Raw genomic sequence first — 16,383 nt, 5'->3', positions numbered from 1 at the left:
ACTCGGACAGGAATCGGATTGCATGGTGTGAACACCCATGCGATCCGATTCTGCTGCGGACCAAAAAAAGGGTCCCGTGCGAGTTTGCGGCGGGTGCAATGCGAATTCAGCCATACTATCTGTATGGCTGAACTCGCATCGCACAGAGATCGGATGTGATTTGCACTGCAGTGCGGTGCGAATCACATCCGGTTCTCGCTGCCGCAGCGGTGTGAACCCAGCCTTAAACAAAATGTATTCAGCTGCTAATTGAGGGCATAGCCAATGACCCCCCCCCCCCCCCCCAGCCTTTCAGGTAGACTAAACCTAACATTGTTTCCACCTGAACAAAACAAAGATAAAATAAGTGAATAAACATCAAAAAATCACTAACATTAAAAAAAAAAATGTATAAAATGATAATTTATTTAAAAGCCGGACAAAAAAAAGTTTTTTTTTTTTACAAAAACATAAAACTAAGGAGAAGAAAAATAATAATAATAATCATAACAGAATTTAAAAAATAAATAAATAACATTCCAGACATGAAGGGCAAATCTCTGAAACTCCCATCTAAACCTTATTCATAGTGAAGAAACATTAACCAGAAAATTTTTACCATCCAAGCAGCTCACTAAGGGCTGCCAACATTGATTCCCCCAGTTCTATATTTGAATGACCATGCAGCTACCTCCATTTTGAGTTTATGCAACTGTTCTACATAGTGATGCTTTGCCTGTCTTAATTGATTATTTTTGGTTTGTAGCCTCAGCATTTGGGTCTTAAAGGGAAACAGGTTTGATTACTATGGCCTCTATGTCTTGGATTGCTATCCCATCTCGCAGAATAAATTCATAATGCCTTGGTGTCATTTTTGGGTATTTCCTTTGCATATCATTATTAGCCACCAAACAATACCTGGCTATGTGACCCCCCATTTTACAAACAAAGCACTTGAGAGCTGGTCTCCCTGCATAGGTCCTTCTCTGAGCATATGGCGATGGAGACCCACATTGCTGCATAACATTACTATGATTGGAATCAACAGACTTTACACTTTCATTGTCTAAGTATTCACTAGCAATGGTAGCAATGGTCTCATCAGAAGTCTCCACTGTTTGAACTCCTGTATTAATTTCAAGCGCAGTTACCACACTTTTATTTAAATATTCCTCATTCAGATCTCCCACATTGATTCTCACCATAGCAACATCATTTGCAGCAACACTAGCATTTGGCTCTACATGTTGTTCCAAAGCCTCTGCCTTTGCTAAGCACTGAGCATGTGTGGCGGAGAACTCCATGGCAAACTGGGCCTCATGTAATTCTCTCCTAAGCAGTTTTAGAATACACTCCTTCTGAGCCTCTCTCTGATTCAAAGAGGCAATGCAACTTTCTCTTTGTTTACACGATTCCTCTAATTCAATAATTTTCTGTTCCAATACACGTTTCTCAGTCACTAATTGTTCAATGTGATCACAAACATTTGCATCTGTTTTTGCAATCATTGTAAATATATTCTTAGTTACACTTTGTACCTGCTCCAAGAATTGCTTTTTCTCAGTACACCTTTTTTTAATTTCTTTTGATATAGCAAAGTCTTTAATTTTCAATAACATGACTACAACAATGGCCATCTTTGGTTTCCTGTCTTTTTTCAAAGACGTCTTATATTTTATCTGATCATTATGAATATTACATTGTCTCAATAACTCATTAAATTGATGTGTTAAAGCGTTTTCTGCCACAGTGTTAAAATTAACACAGGCATGTCTCTCAAGAAAATCTTCAGTGACCTCCATTGATGTGCTAATTAGTCTACACTGAAGGTTGCTCAACCAGTCTATACAACAGTTACAGATGCAAGATACACAGATAAAGCTGTTTAAAAGCTTACATTGCCTTGTAGTTCAACACTAGGAGACATGCACACTCATAATCAATGCATTACTATATCCGTATTACCACTGATTTTTATCCCTATTATCTCAGAACGCAGGCCACATTGAACTTCCACTGGAACAAAGAGCTATTTCACCTCTCACGTGAGGAACAAACAAATAAAAAATAAACTGATAAAAATAAACATCTATATTTCTCCCACTTTCTCCTCAAAGATGCTACAAAGGCCTAAAACAATTTGCACTAACAATTAGACATGTGCAGAGTGAAATATTTTGTTTCGGAATTTAGTTTTCGTCCGAAAAATAAATTTATTTAGTTACTTCCGAAATTCATTTTTATTTATTTAGTTTTTCATTCAAAAATTGCATTAGTCCGAAAGTCCACATGAATTACGGTCGAATCTGTCTTTGAAGGCTTATGGTGTCTGTCGAATGTGTAAATAAGATTTGATGGAGCTGCTAAACTCTGTATAGCCTATAGGCGGAGCATTTGACTCCGGAAATGTAAGATTGCAGCGTCATACAGTTTCGATGCTCCGTCGAATATTATTATAAATGTGTGTCTTTTTCGTTGCTTTGTCGAATCTCCATCGTTCATGTTGAATGAATGGTCTAAGTCTCACAGTGTCAGGTGTCAGATAGTGAGTGACTGATAATAACGAATATAACATTCATCATCATCATTATTTTTATTTTACTTCCCCCACTAAGGATGAGCCGAATAACCCCCTTCGGTTTGCACCAAAACTTGCAAACAGACCTAAACTTTGTGTGAACTTTAGAACCCTATTAAAGTCTATGGGACTCCAGCGTTCAAAATCTAAAGTGCCAATTTTAAAGGCTAATATGCAAGTTACTGTCCTAAAAAGTGTTTGGGGACATGGGTCCTGTCCCAGGGGACATGTATCAATGCAAAAAAAAGTTTTAAAAACTGACGTTTTTTCAGGAGAAGTGATTTTAATAATGATTAAAGTGAAACAATAAAAGTGTAATATTCCGTTAAATTTCTTACCTGGGGGGTGTCTATAGTATGCCTGTGAAGGGGCGCATGTTTCCCGTGCTTAGAACTGTCATTTCTGCAGGAAAAATAAGTCATTTAAAATCACTTGCGGCTATAATGAATTGTCGTCTCCCGTAATACAGAGAACACTCATTGAAAGTCATTGATAAAAAAAAAAACCCTATGTCAAATAAAAAAAAAATTGACATGGGGGTCCCCCTAAAAATCCATACCAGACACTTTATCCGAGCACGCAACCTGGCAGGCCGCAGGAAAAGAGGGGGTACGAGGGAGCGCCCCCCCTCCTCAACCATACCAGGCCACATGTCCTCAACATTGGGAGGATGTTTTGGAGTCCCCCCAAAGCACCATGTCCCCATGTTGATGGGGACAAGGGCCTCATCCCCACAACCCTGGCCGGTGGTTGTGGGGGTCTGCGGGCAGGGGGCTTATCAGAATCTGGAAAGAAAGTGTAAAAAATAGTTAAATAAGACAAACACACTTTTGAAAAAGTCCTTTTTAAAAAAAAAAAAATAAATAAAAAAAGATTCCAGCAGTGTCTCCTCCGTGGAGACAGAAGATGGATGGATTTGCTGCGCTGGATCAGATCAGCCATCACTGGACCCCGGAGAGATGATCATCGTCGTGGATTACCACTGCTGGAATCTTTTATTTATTTTTTATTTTTAATAAAGGACTTTTTCAAAAGTGTGTTTGTTTGATTTAACTATTTTTTACACTATCTTTGTGAAATGGTAGGAGTACTTTTGTACCCCCTTACCATTTCAAACAGGGGGGGCCGGGATCTGGGGTTCCCCTTGTTAAAGGGGGCTTCCAGATTCTAATAAGCCCCCCACCAGCAGACCCCACACAACCACCGGTCAGGGTTGTGGGGAAGAGGCCCTTGTCCCCATCAACATGGGGACATGGTGCTTTTGGGGGAACCCCAAAGCATCCTCCCAATGTTGAGGGCATGTAGCCTGGTATGGTTCGGGGGGGTGCTCTCTCGTCCCCCTCTCTTTTCCTGCGGCCTGCCAGGTTGCGTGCTCGGATAAAGGGTCTGGTATGGATTTTTAGGAGGAACCCCACATCAATTTTTTTTTAAATTTGACACAGGGTTCCGCTTAATATCCATACCAGACCTGAAGGGCCTGGTAATTGAATTTGGGGGAACCGTTTTTTTTTTTATCAATGACTTTCAATGAGTGTTCTCTGTATTACGGGAGACGACGATTCATTATAGCCGCAAGTGATTTAAAATTACTTATTTTTCCTGCAGAAATGACAGTTCTAAGCATGGGAAACATGCGCCCCTTCACAGGCCTGCTATAGACACCCCCCAGGTAAGAAATTTAAAGGAATATTACACTTTCATTGTTTCACTTTAATCATTATTAAAATCACTTCTCCCGAAAAAACGTCAGTTTTTAAAACTTTTTTTTTGCATTGATACATGTCCCCTGGGACAGGACCCATGTCCCCAAACGCTTTTTTTTTTATCAATGACTTTCAATGAGTGTTCCCTGTATTATGGGAGCTGACAATTCATTATAGCCGTGAGTGATTTTAAATGACTTTTTTTCCTGCAGAAATGACACTTTGTGCAGGGACAGTTCTAAGCACGGGAAACATGCGCCCCTTCACAGGCATACTATAGACACCCCCCCAGGTATGAAATTTAAAGGAACATTACACTTTTATTGTTTCACTTTAATCATTATTAAAATCACTGCTCCCGAAAAAAACTGCAGTTTTTAAAACTTTTTTGTCTAATCTTTTCTCTATATAAATTTTGTACTAATAAGGCTAGGCACATTCGACCACAGGTTCGTTAGACACAGATTGTTATTGTCGGAGTCACGTCGAATGTCCTATTCTATATCAAACTGTTGTAACAACGAAAATAAAGCATTTATTTATGTCGGATCTTTCGTTTTTCGGATTCTGCACTTTTGTTATCGTTTGTCAAAACGAAAATACCTGAAATTCGGATGAAAGTGCATTCGGACAAAAACGAATGCACATGTTTACTAACAATACAATAAACATTAACGCATACACATATACCAGCCAAAAATCTCACCAGGTTTTGCGTGTCCACTCACTGATGAAATATTTCATAGAACTTTCAGGACCACTTAAGCAGGGCTTCCGAAATTCTCGAACCAGCGAGAATCTTGTCCACAGTAGAGAAAAGCTTTCGGTTCTGGGTCTCTTGTAGAGTTGAGGAATCCTTAGCTTATAGGGACTCTAGACAAAAATACATTAGGGTTTGGAATCTGTGCAGAAATAATTTACACACGCCTCCTGGTGTGCCAATTGAAATAAATTCTGAAACAGAAATAACTTTCTATACCCGATGGTGATTACAGATACCCTCCATTTATTCCATATATGTATTAATTTGTCTATTCCAATAGTCAGCTAGTCTATTAAAACTCTGACAGTTACTTTTAATAGTACAATAATATAAGGTTAGCTATGAAAACACACTGCTTAATAAAACGTCTTATTTATTTCCCAAGAAATTAGGAAAATGCTAACATGAAAATACTATAGAAAGATATTACAAAGCATATAATAAAAGAACATTGAAGATACTTATCGCAAGGCACAGTCTCATCAGCTGGGCTCAAGATGGTAGTAACAGAGAGAGCCATGAGGCTCAGAGAGCCAACAGGCAAGAGCCAAGAGCAAAAAGGACGATTGTAACAGAGAGAGAGAGCTCTCTGTCTCAATCAGCTCTTTTTATACTTCAATTATACACCGTTCAGACCCAACCTCATTGCTGGCCCATCTAGACCTTTGACGAATCAACGTATTTATGAGGCAGTCCTCCTCAATATATTACTGTCCATCTCTAGGGGCAGCATTATCCATGTATCTTGTCCATGTATCCTGGTTCAAGCTTCAATGCCTTTGATCTCTGTATGAACATGTTCTACTGTGCATATCCACAATGTAAAAAGTGTGAATAGGGCCTCAAACAGTGCAATCTGTAAATTCCTGAAGTAAGGGTTAATTATTAAAATGAAAGAAGTTTTTCCGTGTAGCTGTACTGAAATACCCTATTATTTATAGCAATGCCAAGTTCTAATGGCTAGTGAGATAAGGGTTATAAAAGACCTATAATTACTGTTATATAGTTTTAATTGGCCTTATTCTTCCAGTGTCTCTTTATATTATCACAATACAATGACTAAATGTCTTACTTGACGCCTGTTGTAGCAAGCCGTCTTCTGAATACCTTTGATTAAAAATCAACAAAAAACAGTTTGCTAAGTTAAAAATCTTTAGTGCATTGAGACCTTCTCTAAAATTCAGTTCCGGTATGTTTTCTAGGATCTATTTCTGTGTGAAATTCAAAGTGCAATTTTCAGTATTAACTAGGGTATAAATTTGAAGCTTAACACTGGCCCCCCGTAAAATTAATAAAGTTGTTCACGCTCCACCTGATAAAGTATCTAGTGCACATTTGTTTTTGTTTATTTTTTATTTTTTAGGGGATGAAATAATACAGTGATAATTTAATACATGGTGGTACTGGTTGTCCTCCAAAGCCAAACTTCTTGCTGGTCCTCCCCCTTCGCTCTCCCCCCTCTTCTCAATTTCTTTTGTCTCTCTCTAGCTTCTCTATTCCCCCTCTCTCTCTCTCTCTTTCCTCTTCTCCCTTTGTTTCTCTAGCCCCTCTCCCTCTCTTTCTCTATCCCCCCATCCAGTGGTCTCCCCCCTCTCTCCCTCTCACTCTCTCTCCCCCTCCTTTTTCTCACCCCTTCTCTCTCCCCTTTTTCCTCTCCATTTTCTATCTTTCTCCCCTCTATCTGTCTCTCTTCTCTCTCCCCCCTCCTCGCTCTCATTTCCCTCTGTCTCCCTACCTTTGCCCCCCTCTCTCTCTACTTGTCTTCCCTCTCTCTTTCACTTTCTCCCCTTCCCCCCCTCTCTCTCTCATCCACCTCTCTCATTTACCCCCCTCCCCACATCCTCTCCCTCTCTTTTCCTTTACCCCTCTTTCTCCCTCTGTCTCACCCTTATCTATCTGCTCTTGTTATGTTATAGTATGTTGTACAGTATAGTCCTGACTAGGGATGTACCAATACCATTTTTTTTAACACGGGTACCGATATTTTTTAAGTACTCATCAATTACTAATACCTGTTACCTTGGCAGAGGAGGTAGAGCGGTGGTTTGGAAGGTGGGGAAGGGGGGTAAGGCTGGGGTGAGGGCAGGGTGGTAAGTGAGGGCAGGGTGGAGGGTAAGGGGATAAGTGAGGACAGGGTGGGGGGGGCAAGGGGATAAGTGAGGAAAGGGTGGGGGGGCAAGGGGATAAGGGAGGACAGGGTGGGGTGGTAAGGGGATAAGTGAGGGCCAGGTGGGGGGGAGTAGAGGGGTAAGTGAGAGCATAGTGGGAGTGGGGTTGAGGGCTGAGGTGGATGGGATGCAGATTCTTATGCAGGTGGATCCACTGGAGCTGGGAGCCTGGGATCAGCTGAGCACTGCTTATATATCTAGTCCTGTCCTTTCCTCCTGGGCAACTGGGGCTAGGGGGAACTCCATTGGGGGTGCAGAGGTAGAGTGGGGGGGACTCAAATTGTGTGCACCAATGAGCTAATCTCCCACTGTACAGCTATTTTTTATACAAATTCTCCAGGTCCCCTATGTTCAGTGAGTGCCAGGGGACAGAAAGTTGACTATTTAACCACTTTGAGGTTTAATCCACAGCAATGCTCCCAACTGGCCCCAGTGTACTGATATAGAAGAGGTCCGCCTTCACTGTAATTGTGTGGAGCGCTGATTAATCCACCTAAACCCGACATCCCCACCTGCACTACTTCTGCCCTCCCCCGCTCAGTTTGCCGAGCCTGGACAGGAGGGATGTAGGCTGGTGTGGTATGAATGGCGGGGGAGGAGATGGGGGGCAGAATTGACAGCTGGTGGGAGGGGAGGAGGAGGAGGCTAGGTTGTTAAGCATTCGGCAGTCCCGCTCCTTAACAACCAACAATTGCCAGCATCCTTTTCTTTAAATTTCAGCTGTTAGTGGGGGAAATCACACTGATAGCTGAAAGAACTGAGCCAGAAGGTATTGGTTTCTGGTATTGAAACATTTGCATGAGTACAGATACTTGTGCAAATGCTTAGTTTCTGTACCAATAACGATGGTATTGGTGCAACCTTAGTCCTGACAAAGTGTTAAGTGTCTCAACAGTTTCTGGTTTTAGTGAAATTCTTCTTTAGGGTAGGCTCTGATGGATGAAGTGATATAATTTTGTGTGCAGATAAGCAAATGTAATTAAAAATGTTAATCTTATTTAAACGATCCTTTGTCCTGAGGTTTATGTGTGTGTCTGAGATTGTCAGTTGTGGTATAGTAATTAGGAGCTTTTTGTTGGTTAAAGGACTGTGGCACAGACATGCAGCGATTAGGCTCAGGTTCTGACCATAACAACCATTTGCCACAGCAAATTTGAATGTTTACATATTGTTTAAATGTTGATTGTCTGAAGTTTTTAATAGTTTCTGTCCTATTTTAGGTTTCAGTTCCAGTCCAATCCACCTCGTCTCAGGGGCGGATCCAGGGGGGGGGCAACGGGTCAATTGCCCCCTCCGAGAATACCGCCAGCTAATGACAGCACGGCCGGTTCCGCGGGTCCAATCGCGGCCGGTTCCGCGGGTACTCGCGGGCCGGTTCCGTGGGTCCAATCGCGGCCGGTTCCGCGGTTCCAATCGCGGCCGGTTCCGCGGGTCCAATCGCGGCCGGTTCCGAGGGTACCCGCGGCCGGTTCCGCGGGTCCAATCGCGGTCGGTTCCGCGGGTACCCGCGCGGCCGGTTCCGCGGGTACCCGCGTCGAGTGGACGGGTGAGGGGGGGGGGCAGCTGGGCGGCTTAGGAGGGCTGCTGGCCAATCAGGAAGCCAGCAGGCAGGGGAGCAGGGAGATGACATCATCTCTCACTGCCCTGCATCCCTCCAGTTCCACCCTCACTGTGTAGGAAGCTGTGTGCAGCAGAGAGATTGCATCATCTCTCTGCTGCCTATCTTCACTCTGGGACCCAACAAAAGACCACCAGTAGGTGACAATCTGCAGTGTGTGGCAGGCTACGTGGCAAGTGGCAATCCGCAATGTGTGGCAGACTACGTGGCAAGTGGCAATCCACAATGTGTGGCAGACTATGTGGCAAGTGACAATCCGCAATGTGTGGCAGGTGACGTGGCAAGTGACAATCCGCAATGTGTGGCAGACTACGTGGCAAGTGGCAATCCGCAATGTGTGGCAGGTGACGTGGCAAGTGACAATCCGCAATGTGTGGCAGGCTACGTGGCAAGTGGCAATCCGCAATGTGTGGCAGGTGACGTGGCAAGTGACAATCCGCAATGTGTGGCAGGCTACGTGGCAAGTGGCAATCCGCAATGTGTGGCAGGCAACGTGGCAAGTGACAATCCGCAATGTTTGGCAGGTGACGTGGCAAGTGACAATCCGCAATGTGTGGCAGACTACGTGGCAAGTGGCAAGTGGCAATCCGCAATGTGTGGCAGGTGACGTGGCAAGTGACAATCCGCAATGTGTGGCAGGCTACGTGGCAAGTGGCAATCCGCAATGTGTGGCAGGCAACGTGGCAAGTGACAATCCGCAATGTGTGGCAGGTGACGTGGCAAGTGGCAATCCGCAATGTGTGGCAGGCAACGTGGCAAGTGACAATCCGCAATGTGTGGCAGGTGACATGGCAAGTGACAATCCCCAATGTGTGGCAGGTGACGTGGCAAGTGGCAATCCGCAATGTGGGTCAGGCAACGTGGCAAGTGACAATCCGCAATGTGTGGCAGGTGACGTGGCAAGTGGCAATCCACAATGTGTGGCAGGCTACGTGGCAATCCGCATCTGGTGGCAGGCGACGTGGCAAGTGACAATCCGCAATGTGTGGCAGGTGACGTGGCAAGTCACAATCCGCAATGTGTGGCAGGTGACGTGGCAAGTGGCAATCTGCAATGTGTGGCAGGCTACGTGGCAAGTGACAATCCGCAATGTGTGGCAGGTGACGTGGCAAGTAACAATCCGCATTTGGTGACAAGTGACAATCCACATTTGGTGGCAGGCGACATGGCAAGTGACATCCTCAGGGCTCCCACTGATTCTGCAATATGGTGAGTTGAACCATTTCATTTTATATTACAATGTATTAATAGAAATAATGCGCTTCAATCATCCTGACACCATAACAACCATGGTGCCGTAATGATTGAAGCGCCAATACCAGCCATTTCCCATATAAATTGCCCCCCAAAAAACATATTTTATAGCAGTGCCCCTCCCGAGATTAGACTCTGGATCCGCCCCTGCCTCGTCTGTAAATTTTCTAGGTTTTGTAAGTAATACAAGTCATGGAGGGTTGACAACTCTGCTTATTGCCCCCTCACTGCAGCATTTAACCTGTCTGGTGGTGGAGGGCCTTGGAATTAGATGGTGCATGACGTTATACCTCACAATACTATAAAAGTCACCTCAGACTCTATATTTAACCATACCCCTTTAAGCCACCCAAATATTTATTGCAATGTAAACCACGTCCCACGTTTTGCCGTGACATGCTACAAGCGCCACTTTTTTTCCCTCCAACTCTAGTGTGCAATTAAAATGCCCCTGTTCCTTTGATCCTACAAGTAAGAAATTAACAATGTTTCTTGAAAGGATGTGGTTTGTTTGAATAAGACACTAGGAGTTTTTTTTTTCCTTCCTTTGCAATTACCACAGATAGTTGTTGTAAAGCTGGCCATATATTCATCGCAATTTGATTGGGTCAGCAGGGACCAGTCCAATTTCAATCAGTGTGTGGCCTTCCTTGATTGATTGAAGTTTGTTTGATATACTTTTGTTGAAGGGACATGTTGGAATATTTTTCTTTGATCAGTGGTTGCAGCCACTAATCAGTGTATTCTGACAGTGGTAGGTGCAACTTACAAACTACAATGTCCCAACGAGGGGAAATTCCACCATCCACCTCATTTGTGTGAATGGGGGACTTTTTTTTCTCAGCTCAATGACTGAATAAAAAAAAACAGCGTATGGCCAGCTTGACTCTCATGTCTTTAATGAAGACAGTCTAGTTTCTCTGTATTTAGTGGTTAGACTTTCTCTTCTTGTAGTTGGGGGTCTAGGAATGCTCAAATCCATAACTGAGAAGCTTGAATCAATTGTAGCACTGTTTAAGTCTTTGGTGAATTTTGAAAAGAAGGAGGAAAGTGGAAAGAAGACTTGATGTTCCTTCTTATACTTTAAACCCAATGTTGCTAATTTTTCTTGGATATTGTTTGGAAATTTTAATGTGGCTGGGTTCGCAACATGTGCAGTGAGCTGGTAGATGTTGCAATTTTAAGCTCAACAAGAAAAGTTCTTGGAAATCTCTCATGCCTCTCATTCCTGACAAACTAGGAATATTCTATAATCTTAAGAATAAGATAAGTTCTATTACTTCAGGGCTGCCATAAGTTTGCTCTAGTCTCTCGCATATGAGATTAAGGTCTCTGTCTGATTCGTGCATATGAACAGTCTTAGGTCTGTTAATTGAGAGCATAGCCATCTTATTGTCAAATCAAGTTATTGCATAGGTGGGATGCTAAGGTTCTGGAACTCCAGCTCCTGGAGTTTTCTGGGTGGTCGTCAGACTTCATAAGGCCCTAATTAGCAAGTCATGTCATGCAAGGTTTGACATGTCAGTTGTTCACCTTTTTTGTAGGCGACGGTATCCAATACCTGATATTTAGGTGTTGGAGCATAGAATGGAGTAGAAGATGGGTTCAGTGTAGAAGAAGGCTTGGGATGTGGAGGTCTCATGGCGTGGGTCCCAAGAACCACATGACGGGTTTCAGGTATTTGAGGTGATTCTGTGAGTTGGATACAGGATGATCTGCAATGACATATTGCTTAGTACATTCATAATTTTAAAAAGAAAAAGATGTATCTGAAGTGCCAGAATAACCTGTGTAGTTGACTGCTGCAGCTTCCCCTGCTTTTGAATGCACTTGAAATTAGTGTACAGGATTTAAAGCATCATAGAAATTGACATTATTCTGACTTAGGATGAATTGCAAGATTCATTTGGCAAGCTGATCACAGGTTGTCAAGATGGGATATCGGGCTTCTTCTTCAAGAGCTTGTTGCAATTTTTTTACTTTAAAACAAAGTCAGAGTTACCCAATAGGGTCACCACAAAAAACAAAATCAGAGTCATCCACAGGTTCCTAGATTCTTAAGGTTGATCATTGGGTGAGCCACTGGTTCAATAAGAGTGGGTGGCTATGTGATAAATGGCCCCTTTTGATACAGGGCAGAGTAGTGGATGGAGTTTATCTGCCTCCCGGGCTCTGGTGTTTTATGAGGTAGGCAGAGGGTTAACCGATGGCTACAACTTTTTCTCCATCTGGGGAATAATTTAAATGTTCTATTGGATCTGTGGTGTATAGTGTGTTAGAGGAAGGGACAGCATGCAAGATGTGCTGAAACATCCTGCAGGTCTAAGAAGAGTCAAATTGTCTTGCAGCTGGCCATGAGGCTGAATGTTTTTGTTTAATATTGGATTGTGCTGACACAGACAACTTGGGATGGAAACACTATTGCTTTGTATTTGACACAACAGTGACAAATATACATGGGAAACACATTTTGGGATCTCTCTCTATCTCTCTATAAGCTCTAAGTTTAATGCTGTCCCCTACAATCAAAAAATCTAAGCAAACACCACGCTAGTATAAACTAAAAAAAAATTGTCCAAAATATGAAACAAATTCCCATAATGTGAAGAAGATGCTCATGCTCAAAATTCAGACAGACAGATGAGTGTTTCGCTGCTTTGTGGTCAGACTAAGTGCCCCTCATGGATGTAAACTCACCCTAGATGTTGACCACCTATCTCTAATGTGGCGTTTAGTGAGGAATAAGAAAAAAAACCTAGATGGTGCCTGAATTTGGCCCCACGTAGTGCTCTCTGCTGCTGTCCCGGAGATATGTGGACTGGCTCCAAAGAGAGCCAGTCACATTATCCTGTATTTAATATTCAGCCTATAATGTAGATGATCCTTCAGTGGTAGGTAAAGAAACAACAGAGGGGGGAGGGGCATAGCATAAAACCGTAACACATGCAACCAGGAACCTTTGGCAATGCAAGAGACAATGAAGTGACCCAGCCCACAGAGTGAGGCAGTGTTTTATACCCAGCTGATTAGATAAACTGCCCCAGCTGAACCAGGAGTGACAGGTATTATTTGCAAAGCAAGATCCAGATCAAAGCATAGCTGGAAAGCAGGCTGAATGTTGAGCTGAGGTGTGGCTCAGAGGCAATGCAACAGGAGCCGTAAACATAAAATCTTGTGTTCAATACCTCCTTGGGGCATGGCCATTTGCATGGCATGGTAGGAACCGTGACCATATTGCTCTGTTGCAGGTTGGCTTGGTTCCCTGAATAGATTATTTGGGTGGATGTATGATGCGATGAAGCCTTGACATGTTTCGGCCAATAGGAAAGGCCATTACCCGACAGCTCTTAGCTGTTTGCCTCGAGTTCAGCCTAAACTTGAATTTTCACTAGTATGTTCCTTTAAGGTAGAAAAATTTATAATTTGAAGTGTATGCAGAATTTAGAAAACTTCAGGCTTAATATCTTAGAATAGGAGATACGTTTTATACATTATGTAAGTGAAAATGGAGTAGTCCTAGAGAATAATAAAATAGAAGATTGTTCTTAGTCATCAATTATTTAAATTTCCATTTTCACCTTTATGATTTCACAAGGGTGCACTGAGGCAGATTGGAAAGAAAAGCAAGACATTGAGAGAGTATTGTCACAAATCATAACGTGATATAATATAGAAAAATAAATCCTCCATACTAAAATTTTTCAGTTCATAGGTTTCATAATACATCTGTATTATTACATAATTGGCCAAAGTTAGCATATCAGACATTAAATGTAACTTTAAAGTGGTTGTAAACCCTTACAAACCACTTTGACCTACATGTAAGCCTAGATTAAGGCTTACCTGTAGGTCCAAGAAATATCTCCTAAACCTACACGGTTTAGGAGATATTTGCCAAAAGAGAGGCACCACTGTCTACGACGCATGTGCCGTAGACAGCGGTGCACAGGCGCACTGAGCGCACCACAGTTAACGGTGATATTCCGCGAGTGGCGGCTCCCGTACACATGCGCGGGAGTGACGTCATCATGGCTCTGACGAATGACAGCGATGGAGCAGCGAGACCCACCAAGAAGATGGAGGCTCCGGACTACAGGGGACAGCGGTGACTTCACTGGCTCCTGTGTCAGGTAAGTGACACATAATGGACGACTATGCAATGTATAGTCGTCCATTATGCTTTACCTTTGCAGGGAATCAAAGAGGAAGTAAACCCATCAGGGTTTACTTCCTCTTTAAGGCTTGATTCATACCTATGCAAATTGGATGCGGATTTCTCTGCATCCAAATTTGCATAGCAGGAGCATGTGACCGGCTCTCTATGGAGCCAGTCCACTTATCTCCGGGACAGCAGCAGTGAGCACTACATGGGGCCGAATTCAGGCACAGATTTGGCCCTGATTTATCCCTGAACTGGAGAATGGGGATGCACATCGTTCCTGTGCGATCTGCAGCAGGTTCCAGTGTAACTGAGCCTTAGTCCACTGTATAAGGAAAAAAAATCCACACTAGGAGTAAAGCAGAATGACCCTAATCTTCCATTAACCACTTCAGCTCTGGAAGATTTTACTACCCTTTATGACCAGGCCATTATTTGATATTTAGTAGTGCGCTACTTTAACTGGTAAGTGCGTGGTCATGTAACAAACCCAAATTAAATTTATGTAATTTTTTTCACACAAATAGAGCTTTCTTTTGGTGGTATTGGATCATCACTGAGTTTTTTATTTTTTTGCGCTATAAACGGGTGACAATTTTGAAAACAAATATATATATTTTTACTTTGCTAGAAAACATAGCGAGTAAAAACTTTTAAACATCAAAATGTTTCATAAATGTAGGCCAAAATGTGTTCTGCTACATGTCTTTGGTAGAAAAAAGTTAAAACGCCTACAAACAATGTTATATATACTGGACTTTTTATTTTTATGTTTTTACTCTATTAATGGTGGTGATCAGCGACTTATAGTGGGACTATAATAGAACTGACTAACTAACACTGACATCACCAGTGACACTAATACAGTGATCAGTGCTAATACTATACACTGTCACTGTACTAATGACACTGGCTGGGAAGAGGTTAACATTTAAGGGTGATTAAGGGGTTAACTGTGTGCCTTAAGCCGCGTACACACGGGCGGACTGTATGGCCAACTTAGTCCGTCAGACAATCCGACGGACAGTCCGTCCTACTTTCGAATGAACGGACTTGACCACACACGGATGCACAAACAGTCCGTCGAAAGTTTGCGTGATGACGTGTACAGCACGTACGATGGGACTAGAAATAGGAAGTCCAATACACAGCAATGCAACCTTTCGCTGTGTAAATCCTTTCTGAGCATGCGCCATACTTAGTCCGTCGAACTAGCCTACTCACGAGCGGATTGTCCGCTGAAACCAAAGTCTGACGGACAATATTACGGAAATTCTGAAATACTTAGTCCGCCAGACTGCACGCTGAAAAAGTCCGCTGAAGCCCACACACGAGCGGACTGTCCGCTGAAATGTGTTTCGACGGACTAAGTTGGCCAGACAGTCCGCCCGTGTGTACGCGGCTTAACAATGTTTACTGTGTGTACTGTGTGCTGTTTTTACTAAGCAATGTGCCGGTTTTTACTCCCTGCTGTATGTAGAGAGTGCAACCATAATCTTTTACTCCTTTCCCTCAGAAGCACAAGCATGTGTTGTGAGATTAAAAAAAAAATATATATATATATATATATATATATATATATATATATATATATATATATATTGTGGCAGCACGCAGGTAAAATCACCTGGTTGTATTCAGGATGGGAAATATGTGTGTCCTAGATTCAGGCTTTATGCAGACTTTTACAATTAGAGGGGAAGAGTTAATGAGCCCAGCTGTAGTAAGTGGGCTCATTAAGACCTCTACAAAAAACCCCAGCATGCATAGGGAGATGCTCCATCCTGGAACCAGTTTTGTGTGTATAGACTGGGGAGTCTGAGATCTGTTCTGTGCGGTGAGTTAACGCCTGTGTGGCAAACCCCTACAATAGAGACAGGGACTGGGGCAGCACAAGGCTGCACCCAGTTGTTAGACAGGGAGTCTACGTGTGTAGTTAGAGGTCAAGCTGACCAGGATTTATTTTCTTGTTTTATTTTGTTTGGCTGTTATATGTATCACTGCATGTAGCCTAAGTAAACCGGATCTTTTGTTTTTTGCACCTACACCGCTGTCTGCTGTGCCTGACTTTGTGTTGTGAACCCATCCAGGGGGTCACACACACCCGCTACCGAGCGAACCCCCTCACAATATATATATATAATCAGCTTGCCAATCCTTA

The sequence above is a fragment of the Lithobates pipiens genome, unplaced genomic scaffold, assembly GCF_037356315.1.
Source record: "Lithobates pipiens isolate NorthernLeopardFrog02 unplaced genomic scaffold, aLitPip1_a1.2 Scaffold_16, whole genome shotgun sequence".
Classification (NCBI taxonomy): Eukaryota; Metazoa; Chordata; class Amphibia; order Anura; family Ranidae; genus Lithobates; species Lithobates pipiens.
Note: the sequence above shows the minus strand (reverse complement) of the source record.